This window comes from Neofelis nebulosa, chromosome 6 (genome assembly GCF_028018385.1).
Source record: "Neofelis nebulosa isolate mNeoNeb1 chromosome 6, mNeoNeb1.pri, whole genome shotgun sequence".
Taxonomy (NCBI): Eukaryota; Metazoa; Chordata; class Mammalia; order Carnivora; family Felidae; genus Neofelis; species Neofelis nebulosa.
Window position 1 is genome coordinate 137,268,045 of NC_080787.1, and position 13,063 is coordinate 137,281,107.

The following is a 13,063-nucleotide window of genomic DNA, read 5'->3' on the forward strand; positions in this document are numbered from 1 at the left end:
TGAATTTCCTTTTGAATTTCTAGGAGTTCTTTCTTATTCTCTAAATGCCCTATTTTGTTCTTTGTTGGTTTTGCTTCCTTACCCTCCCCGCCCCCATGGATGCTTTCTTCTCAACTTAAAAGGACATTAATGATAATCTTATAGGAATGTTTTCCCGCTCCCTGAATTAATCTGTTTCCTTGGAGTTTCATCTCCTTCATATTTTAGGGTTTCTCACAGTCCCATGGTCCTTGGTGGCCCATTCATATCTAAAACTGAGGGCTGGGTGGCTTAGTCCATTAAGCAACCAGCTCTTGATTTCGGCTCAGGTCATGATCTCACGTTTCGTGAGTTCTAGCCCGGCATCGGGCTCTGTGCCGATGGTGCGGGGCCTGCTTGGGAATTTCTCTCTCTCCCTCTCTCTCTGCCCCTTCAGAGCTCTCTCTCCCTCTTTCGAAATAAATAAATAAACATTAAAAGAAAATAAGTCTGAGGGCTAACACTCTGAGGAGAAACTCTATATACAGATGAAACTTGTCTCTGGCCAGGAGAACTGGGCATTGCTTTAGCAAACCCCAAATATTAATCAGATTCTCCCTTTTGTTATCAGTTTTCCCAGAGAAAACTTACCTAACCTTACCTGGATGACAGTGTCCTGAGGAGCAAATGGGGAGGAGAGGCTGGTAGAATTCACTCTTTCCCTAATCCGACCCCCATGTTTTCGCCATCATGTGTCCTTATCATCCTCAGCCAGAGCTTCTGTGATTCATCCTCTTGGGAGAAGCACACGGGCTTCTGCCAGGAAGTGAGGGCAAGTGCCCAGCTTCGCAGGCTGGGGGAGGGGATCTGAGAGACAACTACCTGTTCTACAACTTGTTCTTTAGTTTCCACTGCGGGTACCTCTGGTAAGTACCTGTCATCTCCATTTCCCGAGGCTTCCTGGAGCTCAGTGGTGCCAGACACATGGCTTCTTACTGGCCCTCCACTGACAGCCTTGAGTTTGGGGGTTCTTTTCTCTGCTAAGTCTTTCCCCCACCTGTTATTAACTGCCCATGTACACCTGTCTTCAGCTGTCCGTTAATTTAATGAACATCTCTTGTCTGTCCTCTCATTCTTCCTTAGCCCTTGTGTATTTACAGCATTTTTGTTACTACCTTTGTTACTATTTTGTTACTACCTTTATATTTTAGAGATATTTGGACAAGGAACACAGGAAGGATGTGGACTAACCAGGATGTCTTAACTAAAAGTTTCTCCTTCTCTTGAATTGATACCGCTGACTTTCCACGTCAAAATATCCTATGGTTGCGTTACATGTCACAGTTGTATTCTGATAGATGTGACAGGGTATTCAGTGGGAAAAGGGGACTCCATGGTCAAGGAATGACATAGACCATCCATGTGATACTTGCTTCTAGATTTCCTTGTGACATCTTGATTATTACGTTCTTGATTCTGATTTCGTTTCTAATTGTGTTTATTATATATCCCCAAGCTATACTCTAGGACCCCTTCAAGTTATATACTATGCTTCCATATATAATATGTTTACATAGTGTATCATAATATCTATTCAGATATCTGGCCATCCGTATTAGAACGTAAGCCCCTTGAGGTGCCTGGGTGGCTCAGTCGGTTGAGCATCCGACTCTCGACTTTGGCCCAGGTCATGATCTCATGGTTTATGAGTTCGAGCCCCACGTCAGGCTCTGTGCTGACAGCTCAGAGCCTGCTTGGGATTCTCTCTCTCCCTCTTTCTCTGCTCCTCCCTCTCTCCCTCTCTCCCTCAAAATAAATAAATAAATAGTGTAAGCCCCTTGGGCAAGGACTGTGTTTTCTTCGTCTCTGTATCCCCAGCAGCTGGCTGAGTAGCTGGAATGTCACAGGGATCGATAAATGGCTGCTGCTGACGAACGGGTGAGGGACGTGCTTTCTTACACATTCCATAATCTCCTGTTCACCAGGTACAGGTTCTCCTGTACCTGGGGAGAGTCCCTGGAATTACACCAGATGCCATGGTGCCTTTCAGTTGAAGCCTCTATGTGCTCTTAAATGAAAAATGATGTAATACCAGGAGCCCTCCATGACATGGGATGGGGACCTGACATTTGGGGAAACAACATACATTTTCCCTTTCTCTCCCCACCCCATGCACAGGCCTGCCCCCACAGAGTACCTGCCTGGCCATCCAAGCCAGACCCCCTTGGCAGCCCCTAGTCAGAAGCTGGGTGGTTCTCCCTTCTGAAGGAGAGGAGGTTTGTTTCTGGTAGTCCTAAGGCGGACCTCAGAATTTATGTCCTCCGAGAAATAGTTTCATAAATATTGACCAAGTACAGTAGAAATGATATTGTTAGTAAAATATTTCCAGTTCGATATGAGCTAAGCTGGTTTGAAGGGATTACCCTTGAAAACTAATTATCACTTTTTAAACACTGTTTCTGTGGGAAAATGTATTTCGAGTTCCAAGGCATATATGAACTTTTGGAACACTGCTCAATCATATGTTGGGGACTGATTATATTGTATTTGTAGCCCATTTGGGACTGTGGGAACAAAAGGAAAATCAAATTATCAACTGGAATATACCACCCCTGGGAACAACAAATCTAAAGTTACAAAATAGCCTATAATATGGAATATCACATCAGAAAAAAAATGAACATATTTTCCACAGTTTGTGTTATTTGTGGGCTGGCTTGGTATCTGTAAGAAAGAATGTCTTATAAAATTGTACTGCATGGGTCTAATGAAGTTCTGTTTGATTCCGTCCTAGGCCCTGATGTAGTATAACCAAATTGTAGTCCAGAAAAAAATGCCGAATGGGCACTGTGCCACATACAACCCTTACAGTGGACTGAATGATTACCCAAATGCATCTTTTTTTTTTTTTTAATTTTTTTTTTCAACGTTTTTTATTTTTATTTTTGGGACAGAGAGAGACAGAGCATGAACGGGGGAGGGGCAGAGAGAAAGGGAGACACAGAATCAGAAACAGGCTCCAGGCTCCGAGCCATCAGCCCAGAGCCCGACGCGGGGCTCGAACTCACGGAACGCGAGATCGTGACCTGGCTGAAGTCGGACGCTTAACCGACTGCGCCACCCAGGCGCCCCTACCCAAATGCATCTTTAAAAATCTTTTGGACCCTTGTGAATAGGCTAGGATTGGGTTGGTAGTGGAAGAAAGGATCTCAGGGGAGCCTGGGTGGCTCAGTCGGTCAAGTGTTCAACTCTTGATTTCGGCTCAGGTCATGATCTCATGGTTTGTAACTTTTAGCCCCGCGGGGGGCTCTGCACTGACAGTGAGGGGCCTGCTTGGGATTCTTTCTCTCCCTCTCTCTCTGTTCCTTCTCTCCTTGTGCTCTCTCTGTCTCAAAAATAAATAAATTAATGAATTTTTTTAAAAAGAAAGGATCTCAGAGGTTAACGTGCTATCTCAATTTGGCATTGTTGCCTTTTTACTTACGTAATAATAATAATATGATCATAGTAATAGTCAACCCAATGTTCCAGAGCAAAATGAAGACAGAATACAGGACATTCCAAATTTTGTGATGAAACAAACCCAACACCAGGGGGCTCAGTGGAGCCATTGCTTTTTAAACCGGCAAGATTTGGCAATGATTGTTTTCCTAAGAAAACACTGCACGGCACAAGCAGCGAGTGGTAGGGACAGAATAAAAATGAAATGAGGGAATGTTCCATAAGAATAAAGAGAGACTAATTTCTTCTGAAATTAAAATCATTCTTCAAAGACTATATGTCTACTTATTTATCATTTGAGTGGCCTGAATACTTTTCATAGTCCATAGGTCCAAATATATATACTAAATGGATATTATTCATTTTGCTAAAGCCTTTAAAAATCCATTTAAGATTATTGTGAAGTTATTAACGATGATAGACAGGTTCTATAAAATCCACACAATTAGTTATCATTCAGGGAACAGATATTGACAGAGTGCTTTATTTGGGCTGGACACTGTGCTGAGTGCATACTGTAGATTAAATATTGGGCTGTAAGATTTAATAATATCATTTCATAATCTGTTACCACTGGGCTACAGAAAAAAATGGAGTGACCTTTCCAAATTAAGTATCTCCATAATTGTCAGTATGTGTTTTATTGAATATATTGTTTCCTAAAGAGGCCTACCATATTATATGGGTTTTTTTTCATTTTAATATTTTATCTGCATGTTTAATTGAAGGAAATGTTATGGTCTTTCATTTTTTAAACTAAAGCCAAAGTATAAATATGCTTAGCAGTTTACTGCCATCACATTTTCATGTCAGGTAAATTGGGCCTATTTCATTTAGTAAATGAAGAGAAAAGAGTAAAAGACTGTTAGGTTACTGACGAACACGTGCCTAAAAAGTAAATGACAGATTTATAAATATAAGATGTCCTTGACTCTCAGTACCCTGTGGAAGCACAAAAACTCACAGTGGTCTGTAGTCGGTGATAATCATCATAATGGGTTTTTTCTCCGCAGCCCTAAGAACATATCACCTACCACAGTAGTTGTGTGCTGTTTGTAAAGGGGAAGAAAAATTCAAAGACTATCCCCCCAAAAAGTCAATTTCATCAGGAGCTAATATTTTCAAGTATTAAATATGAAAAGTTGAGCTGGAAATTTCCCCCATCTTCCAAGAGCAGAGGGGAGCTGAGTCAGTTCCTAACTCTGACCGTCATAGGACCACATACTTGACCTTCACTACCAAATTCCAAGATGAGGACAATAATCTGCTCTGACCCAGAGGTAAACAGCAATTAAAAGGTGAGGTCACCTGCGTGTAAGCATCTTGCAAAGTGGAAGGACATTGCTTTTCTCTTATCATTGTGATTTCCCTAACTCATTTCCTGTTGTGCCCCTAACGATGTGGGTGGCGCCTGCAGAAGTCTGGCATTCCCGGGAAGTTGTCTCTGGCTTAGTTCCCGCTGGTGCTGCTGGGGAACCTGGCGCAGAGCAGATCCCGTGGGCAAGGACAGACGCAGGTTAGGATGGTTCCAGGCACAATCAGTGGCTCGGGATTGCTCTTTCTCTCCCCGTCATGGGTCCTGCCTGTTCCTAAAACTGAGTCCCCTCTTATGGTTCTTACAAGCAGAGGGAGACACAGCTTACTTGGGTGCGCCCACCTTCGCGTGCGTGGACACATCTAGACCTTCGCATCCATAGCGTGGAGTTGCCTTGAAAAACCAAATACAAAGAGGGTGTGGGAGGTACGGAGAGGGTCTGCTGGTACCGCTCTGCTGCATCCTTCACACTGATGAGCTCTGAAGAACGCATTTGCTATGAAGTATGTCAGTTAAATGTAGTAATTATTTTTCTCCCAAGGGAAAAAGGCAGTAAGTAGCACGTGCTCTCTTCACCAACATTACAGCTTTTGCCCCCTGATCACAACCATAGATTTGGGCTGATTTCCTATTCTCAGGCAATCAGTCACGGGAGGAGAGAGGGCCATTAGCAGGGTGCCCTAGTTGACCTTCAACTAAATTATTGTTCCGTTCCCCTCCTGCCTTTCTTTCAATATAAGAAGGAGGGAGTAGAGTAGCCCTCCATTAAAAAAAAAAAAAAAAAAAAAAGGAAAGAAAAGAAAACAGGTGCCAGGCCAGAGCTGTCTAGCAAAGGGATGTAATTGAGGGCGACAAGGACATCCTTAGTCTGACAGCTGTTTTGGTGGCCCCACCCCTTTGTGTCAGCGAATAGGAAAATAACTTATTAGAGCTGTTTATGCCGGAGACATAGTCAATAAGTATTTGTTGGGCCATAAGTATTGAATATTGCTTTCACAAGTAAGTTTTTGTGTTTTGATATTTAAAAATCCCCAAAGATGCAAAGCAAAGACAGAGTCCAATTAGCCTTGGCATAGCTTTGCCCTGTGCCGATAAAGCACGACAAGCAAATGACAATATGTATTTCAAATACATATTTTTTGTTCTTGCTGTGTCAGAGATGTCCTATCCCAAAGGGAAGGTGTAAATCAGAAACGGTGAAAGCTCGATTCAATGTCATCCCAAATAAATATCCCTCAAGCTGTGCAAATGAATACCAGTAAGTACAGCTTGAAACTTGGATAAAAGTACATTACTTTCCAACAATTGGTATTGAAAATAAAGCTACTGACAACTAGAGCCATTTGGGGAGATTGGATGTTCTCTTGGTATAACTTTGGGAGCATTTTATATCACTTGGGAAAACCTTAGAGGTGTTTTTCAGCAGTGCTGTGCAAGACGAATTTCTCCTAACAGTCTATCTCATTGTTATTACAGACAAGTTCAGCGTGAGGAGTGAAGACAGTGATGTAACTGCTAATGGCACTTGGTGCTAATGGATAGTGGAGTAGCTTAGGTTAACATAAGAAACAGTTAGGTAAAGATGTAGGACTGGCCACAATTAATCTCAAGTAGAGCCCGAGTTAAGACAAAAACCACAAGTGTCAATAACGCCATTCTCTAGTTAGTTCCGAGGGAGATACGTTGAGAATTATTGTTGTGTTAATTTCTTCGAACTGCAATATGAAAAATCCCTATAAAGTTCAGTGCTTGATTCCAAGTGGCTGGTAATAGATCTGCCCCAGGATGCTGTTACCTGTAATTGGGGTCTCTGTGAACTTTCCAAATGTACTGCTAGAGGCAGAAATCAAGCTATAGATAAAAAGGAGATCGATATTCTCTGTTTTGATTCATGCGTTATGCAAAAGCAGTACCTTCTGTTTTATACGATGCTTGATATGTATAAATTAATGTGTATATATAATTTACGTATTCTCCAGTTATAAAACAGAATCATCAAAAGGAACACACAAACTCATTACTCAACTTAAGAAATAGAATATTACTAGTACTGTTGGGCTAGCCTGAAAGTCCCTTCCCCTTCTGATCCCTCCCTCCCCCTACCCCCCACCCCCATAATTGTTATTCTGGTGTTTTGGGTTTGTCGATTTCATTCTGTCCACTTTGTCATTCTTTTTTTTCTTCTTTTTATTTTTTTTTTTTATGGTTTCTCACATGTATGCATCCCTGAACACTATGTTGTTTGGTTTTGAGCTTTAGGAGATGCTATATTGTGTATTTTTTGTTATTATTTTTAATTCAGTCGTTACTTTAATCCAATTACACAAAAACACACAAAGAGGCAAATTGGGCCACAAGTCTTCATATTAAAAAATCATTTCCCACCCCAACACCCACTCCCAATTTCAGCTTTTTACATGGATTTTTTAGATATGCTACACACCTATATATCTTTAAATAACATGCTTATTTTATGGGGTGGCTGGGTGCCTCAGCTGGTTAAGCATCTGACTCCGGCTCAGGTCATGATCTCGCGGTTCATGAGTTCAAGCCCCACATCAGGCTCTGTGCTGACAGCTTGGAGCCTGGAGCCTGCTTCAGATTCTGTGTCTCCCTCTCTCTCTGGCCCTTCTCCTCTCGAGCTCTGTCTCTTTGTCTCTCTCTCTCTCAAAAGTAAATAAACATTAAAAAAATTTTTTTAATAATATGCTTATTTTGCTACTAATTGGTTTTTTTTTTCAGTTCTAGAAAAATACCTGTTTTCTTCCCACTTTGGAATGAGAGAACTTGGCTCCTTCATACATATCCCATCTCCCCACACATATATTCAGACTCCCCTCTTCTGGATCATTAGTTAGATGATATATGGTTAGATCACTAGTCAGAGTTTCCATAACTGTGACAGCCTCACTACATGGTACAAATTTTCTGCACAATGTTGGGTTTCCCCTAAAATTAATAATTAACTTACTTTTTTATTCATTTAGTTTTTGATATGCCCATCAGGAATTCAACTCACAAATTTCTCCCAGTTGTGTAAATCTCCTTTGAACATGTTCAAACTTATTAAATAGTCTATTATTTTTGCCCTCTTGGAGAAATTTTCCCACCTGTTCCAATCCAGAAGGTCAGCAGCAGCTGTCATTAGGAGCTTCATTCTAGAGACTGCCATTCTAGGGACTGTCTTTGCTTCTCCATTGCAACAGATCTCTTGTTTCCTGAGTTCCAGGTCTTTCTCTTCATTTACATCCTTGTTTTTCTGAAGCGCATGCACCACTAGCTTTGTAGGAAAGGTTGCGTGGATGATAAATTTTGATAGAAGAAATCTAAAAGTGTCTTTGTTGACTGGTTATAAAATTCTAGGCTGGAAATTATCTTCCTTTGGAATTTTGAAAATATCAACTTCCAGTCTTTCCACTGAAAAGTTTAGAACCTTTCTATGTCTGGATCCTTTGCAAGAAAGCTGTAGTTTTCTCTGCAAGATTGTAGGACCTTCTCTTTGATGTAAATATTCTGAAAGTTCATGATGATGTGTCATTCCAAGATAGCGGCTGTTTTCATCCATTCTTACTGGGTGTTCAATGAGTCTTTCAATTTGGAAAATCATGTTGTTCAGTTCTGAAGAATTTTCCTTCAACTGTTTTATTAATAGTTTTCTTCTGTCCTATTGTTATTATGGAATGATTATTATTTAGATGTTGGATCTCCTGGCCCAATCTTTGTGTTTCTGTTCTTTTCCCTTCTATTTTCCACCCCTTTGCCAATTTTTCTTTTTTTCCGAGAGACTTCATCAACTTTATCTTCTTATTCCCCAATTGAGTTTTTCATTTCTGCCATCAAGATTTTACTTTTCCCAAGAGCTCCTTCTTTTTCTGGACTATTTCTTTTTTTATAGCATTCTGCTATTTAATAGATAAGGTTCTTTGCATACCTGAGGATTTCAAAGTTTTCTTTTTTTCTGACATGTTCTCTACGTGCTCAGAATTGTTTCACCTTCCTTTTTTTTGCGTTGATCTTTGTCTCAGAGTGTGGAGATCCATTCCTGCCTGTTCATGTTTGAAAGCGGTGTGCTAAATAGCATGCTGGAATTTTAATTGTATGCATTAAAACATATCTTTCCCAAGTTTATGGTTTGCCTTTTCACTTTTTTGTGTAATTCCACGAATAAACTTTCCTAAGCTGCATGTGGCATATTTCAATTTTTTCCTTTAGGTTTTCTGCTTTTTATTTCTTGTCTAATAAATTCCTCTTGATGATAAAGGTATTTTCCTATATTGCCTTTTAAAGGTCCCATACTAATAGTTGTGCTTTTCACACAACTAAATGAGACTAAATAACGCATATGATTAGAGATTGGCATCCAATCTCATCCTTTTTCCATACGGATAGCAAGCTGCCCCAGCCCCATTTATTGAAAACTCTATTCTTTCCTCACTGATAACAATGGCAGAAATATCATAACTCAAGTTTTTGGCTGTGTCTATTTCTGGGCTCTCTAATCTGTTTCATTGTTCGAATTGTCAATTTTTTGTCGATACTATATAGTTTTATAGTTAAGACTTGAAAGGACTTCCTACCTTATTCCTTACCTAGAATAACAATCTGAAAATAAAAGGCGGGGAGAAACAGTTCCTAACGTGAAATAAATAGTAAGCTTGACTTCATTCATTCATTCATTCATCAAAAATGTATTAAGCACTTACCATGTTTTCAGACAAGCTCCAGGAACTGAAAAATAAATGAGACCCAATTTCTGCCCTAAAGGAATGAACAACCAAAGAGGGAAGACCAATTGAGAGTTACAAATTAATTCTGTTAGGAGGCAGAATATGGGATGCATAAGAGACTGTGTGCCCAAAGAGAGAAGAAGTAATTATACCCAGGGATAGTTAGGAAAATCTTGACAGGTTTGACCAATAAAGGGTAGAATCAACTTGGTCTGAAAAGATTAATTGGTGTTTAATAGGAGAGAGAAGGGAAGAAGTACACTGGAAGGAAATTCCACGGAGGGATGAAAGTCCATCATCTGGTTCATAATAAAGGGTCAAGCAAAGGAGGAGATAAGGTTAGAAGGCAGGTTATGACCAGATGGGGAAAGACTGTATGCCCACCTGAGACGTTTAAACGTCACCCTGTAGACAGAGGATCTGAAGTAGGAAGGTGATATCACTTTTGTTGTACATTTGGTGGCATAAACCCGGGTGTAGTAGGGGCTGGGGAAAGGCACTGTGTATGGAGAGGCCAGTTCCAGGTACGTTGTCCATGGGAGAGATGCTGAGGTCTTAACTCAAGCAGAAGTGAAGGAATGGAAAGAAGGTAACAACAGATCGAGAGACACCGGGAAAGAGGAAGAATGGAGGGTGGTGAAAGTGGTTGTCGACGTAAAGGGAAGGGTGGGGTAAAAGACAGCAAAGCTTCTAGCTGGGGTAACTAAGTGGGTAGAGACATCACTAATTTTTAGAAACAGAAATCACTGTGCCACAAGAATAAAACAAAGTGTCTGGTAGAGGAGAGAGACAATCCATGACGTTAAATTTGATCATGTCAAGGTTAAGGGCCCCCAGGACTTCTGCGTGGAGAGATAGGAAGGCAGTTAGAACTCCAGGTTTAGAGCTGAAGCTATCCACCGTCAAAACCCTAAACATGCCCAGTGTCCCTCTCGTTACTTGAATAATGTGGATGCTCAAATGTACTAAATTCTTCTTCTGCGTCACGACAGATTTTTCCAAATAAATATATTTAGACTTTCAGAATACTCATCCCCTGTGCATTTTCAGCCTTGAGACATACATGGGACAGTGCCTGACTCTGCTTTTCATAGGGAGCTGGGGTGGGGTGGAGGGTGCTAGCTCAATGACTCTCCGGGGACTTAGTAATAAAAAAAAAAAAAAAAAGGTGCTGCCATGGGAAGAGTCTTGCTGATGGCGATATCCAAATCCAATCCCTCAACTCTTAGAGAATCTCTACCGTAGTGACAGGAAAAGAAGTGTCCTTTATATAGGTACCTTGCACCTCACCTCCTACAGAGGTTCTGCCAGCCTGCTTTAGAGTCCTTTTGGGAGCCCAGAATTAATCATGGAGGGAATGATATTGCAACAGGAAAGAGCACCAGGGTGCAGGAAGTTGAAGGGGCTCATGTATTTAAATCAGTGTTAATAAAGCTATTTGTCTTGTCCTGTGAGTGTGAATGATTATGTTTCCAGGGTAAAATAGAATAATTAGAAGTAAAAAGAGGCTGATTTCTAGCTACGTCTAAAACACGTAAAGCTGTAACGTTTCCCTTATTTCCTGAAATATCTACGGTACTTTTCTAGAGATTGCTGTTACTATGAAATTTTAAAAGTGCACTGACATCCTGTAGGAATTAATTAAATAGTCGTTGCCTTTGCCTGAGATACAAACTTCGGATGTATCATCTGCTGCTCCAGGCTTGAAACTAATCAGGGCTGTGCCATGGATAAAGCAAATTGTAAGCCGTGATAGGTGGGGTGGTTTCTACAAATCCAGGTCAGATCCCGTTGTGGCAAGTACTAAGGGGATGTTTGTTGCCTTATGGTGTAGGAATTTCGGAGTACCCATGTTGCTTGCCATGGGCAACCCGTCAGCTGAGCATTATAAATCCTTTCCCTATGCTGTTATTTACACGGGGGTATATGGGTTCAAATGAAATTTGAACCAATTTCATTGAAGTACGGTCCATCACACCATACTTCAGGCTTGTTCCTGACCAAATCGCCAAAAGGACACAATGTGACTCAAAGAGACCAGGAAACCTAATCTCGAAAACTCTCGGTTGGTGCTCTCTGCTATCATAAGCCTTTTTCTCCCAGGGTAGCTGCTAAGAAGTACCAGAGAGCTCTGATATCAAAGAGCAATGAGTCCTATTTAAACTCTGATACTTGCGTTTGGGGGTTGATACACAGCTGATCGGGAGCAGGAGACGTCTGGCGAAAGTCTTCCCCAGCGATTCCAGGCAGGTTAGTGCCGGCGCTCGATGCTCCTAGAGCACATCCCTCACTTCTCCAAAATAGCCCTTCTGACCCTGCGCCACAAGATATGTCTTGACGCATGTCTCCAGCCCATCCCGTGAGCTCCATTGTGGCAGACCCGGGGCTCTCGCGTCAGTGTTTACTCGGGGTTGGAACTGGTCCCTGCTCCACAGGGGTGATCTCCGAGAGTGTGCCAGATGTTAGGCCTCCCACACGCCGACTCACCTGCTATCCAACCAGCCTGTTATGGGTTGAATCAGGTCCCCAAAACTCCAGATGTTGAAGTCCTACTCCAGAGTGTCTTAAAATGAGAACCTATTTGGAAATAGGGTTATTGCGGACATAAATAGTTAAGTTAGGACGGAGTCATAGTAGAGTATTAGGGGATGGGCCTCCAATCTAATATGACCGGTATCCTTATGAAAAGGGGACGTTTGGGCACAGGCGTACAGACAGTGAGAATGCCGTGTCAACACGAAGGCTGAGATCAGGGTGTGATGCATCTACAAGCCAAGAATGCCAAAGAATGCCAGCAAACCCCTCGAAACTAGAAAGAAGCATGGAACAGATTTTTCCTCACAGCCGTCAGAAAAAAACTAATCCTGCTTGACCCTGATCTCAGACTTCTAGTCTCCAGAACTGTGAGACAGTAAATTTCTGTTTTTTAAGCCGCCTAGCCTGTGGTATTTTATTATGGCGGCCCTAGCAAATTCACACAAAGCCCATAGCCTAGAAAAAGAGGGGAGTGACAAGGTTGATTATTATCAGTTCATGAGAACAGAAATGACAGCTTTCTAACAGGAAAATTAATCATTTTTAGATTATTGACTTTATAGCCTTCTGATTCTTAAACTTGTAATTGCCATATGTGGTAATAGAAAGTGGAGTGAGAGAAGGTCTGATGGAAATGTGTTCTTAAATGAGGGATGTATATTACACTGATGGATGCTTGATGGATATATTTGAGAGAATGAGCCCCTATTACAGTAAAACAGGCTCAGAGCTCTACATAATCTAAACATATTGGTACCAAGGGCCCAATACATAAAGCTTCTGCTTTGATATTAAACTGATGCATGTGTTAAAAAGATACTAAAGACAAATGTGCCCAAATAATCATAGACCAGATTTCTGTTAGTAAAGAGGAGACACAGGAACTCACACATTTTGCTTCTGCATAACTATGAACAGAATCATCTATGGAATATCAATAATCCTGAAAGGCGAAATTGACAGTGAAATACCGTGTTCTGGAGGCTCAGGGGAGAGGACTGACAGAGCGCAATTTTTTGTGTCAGAT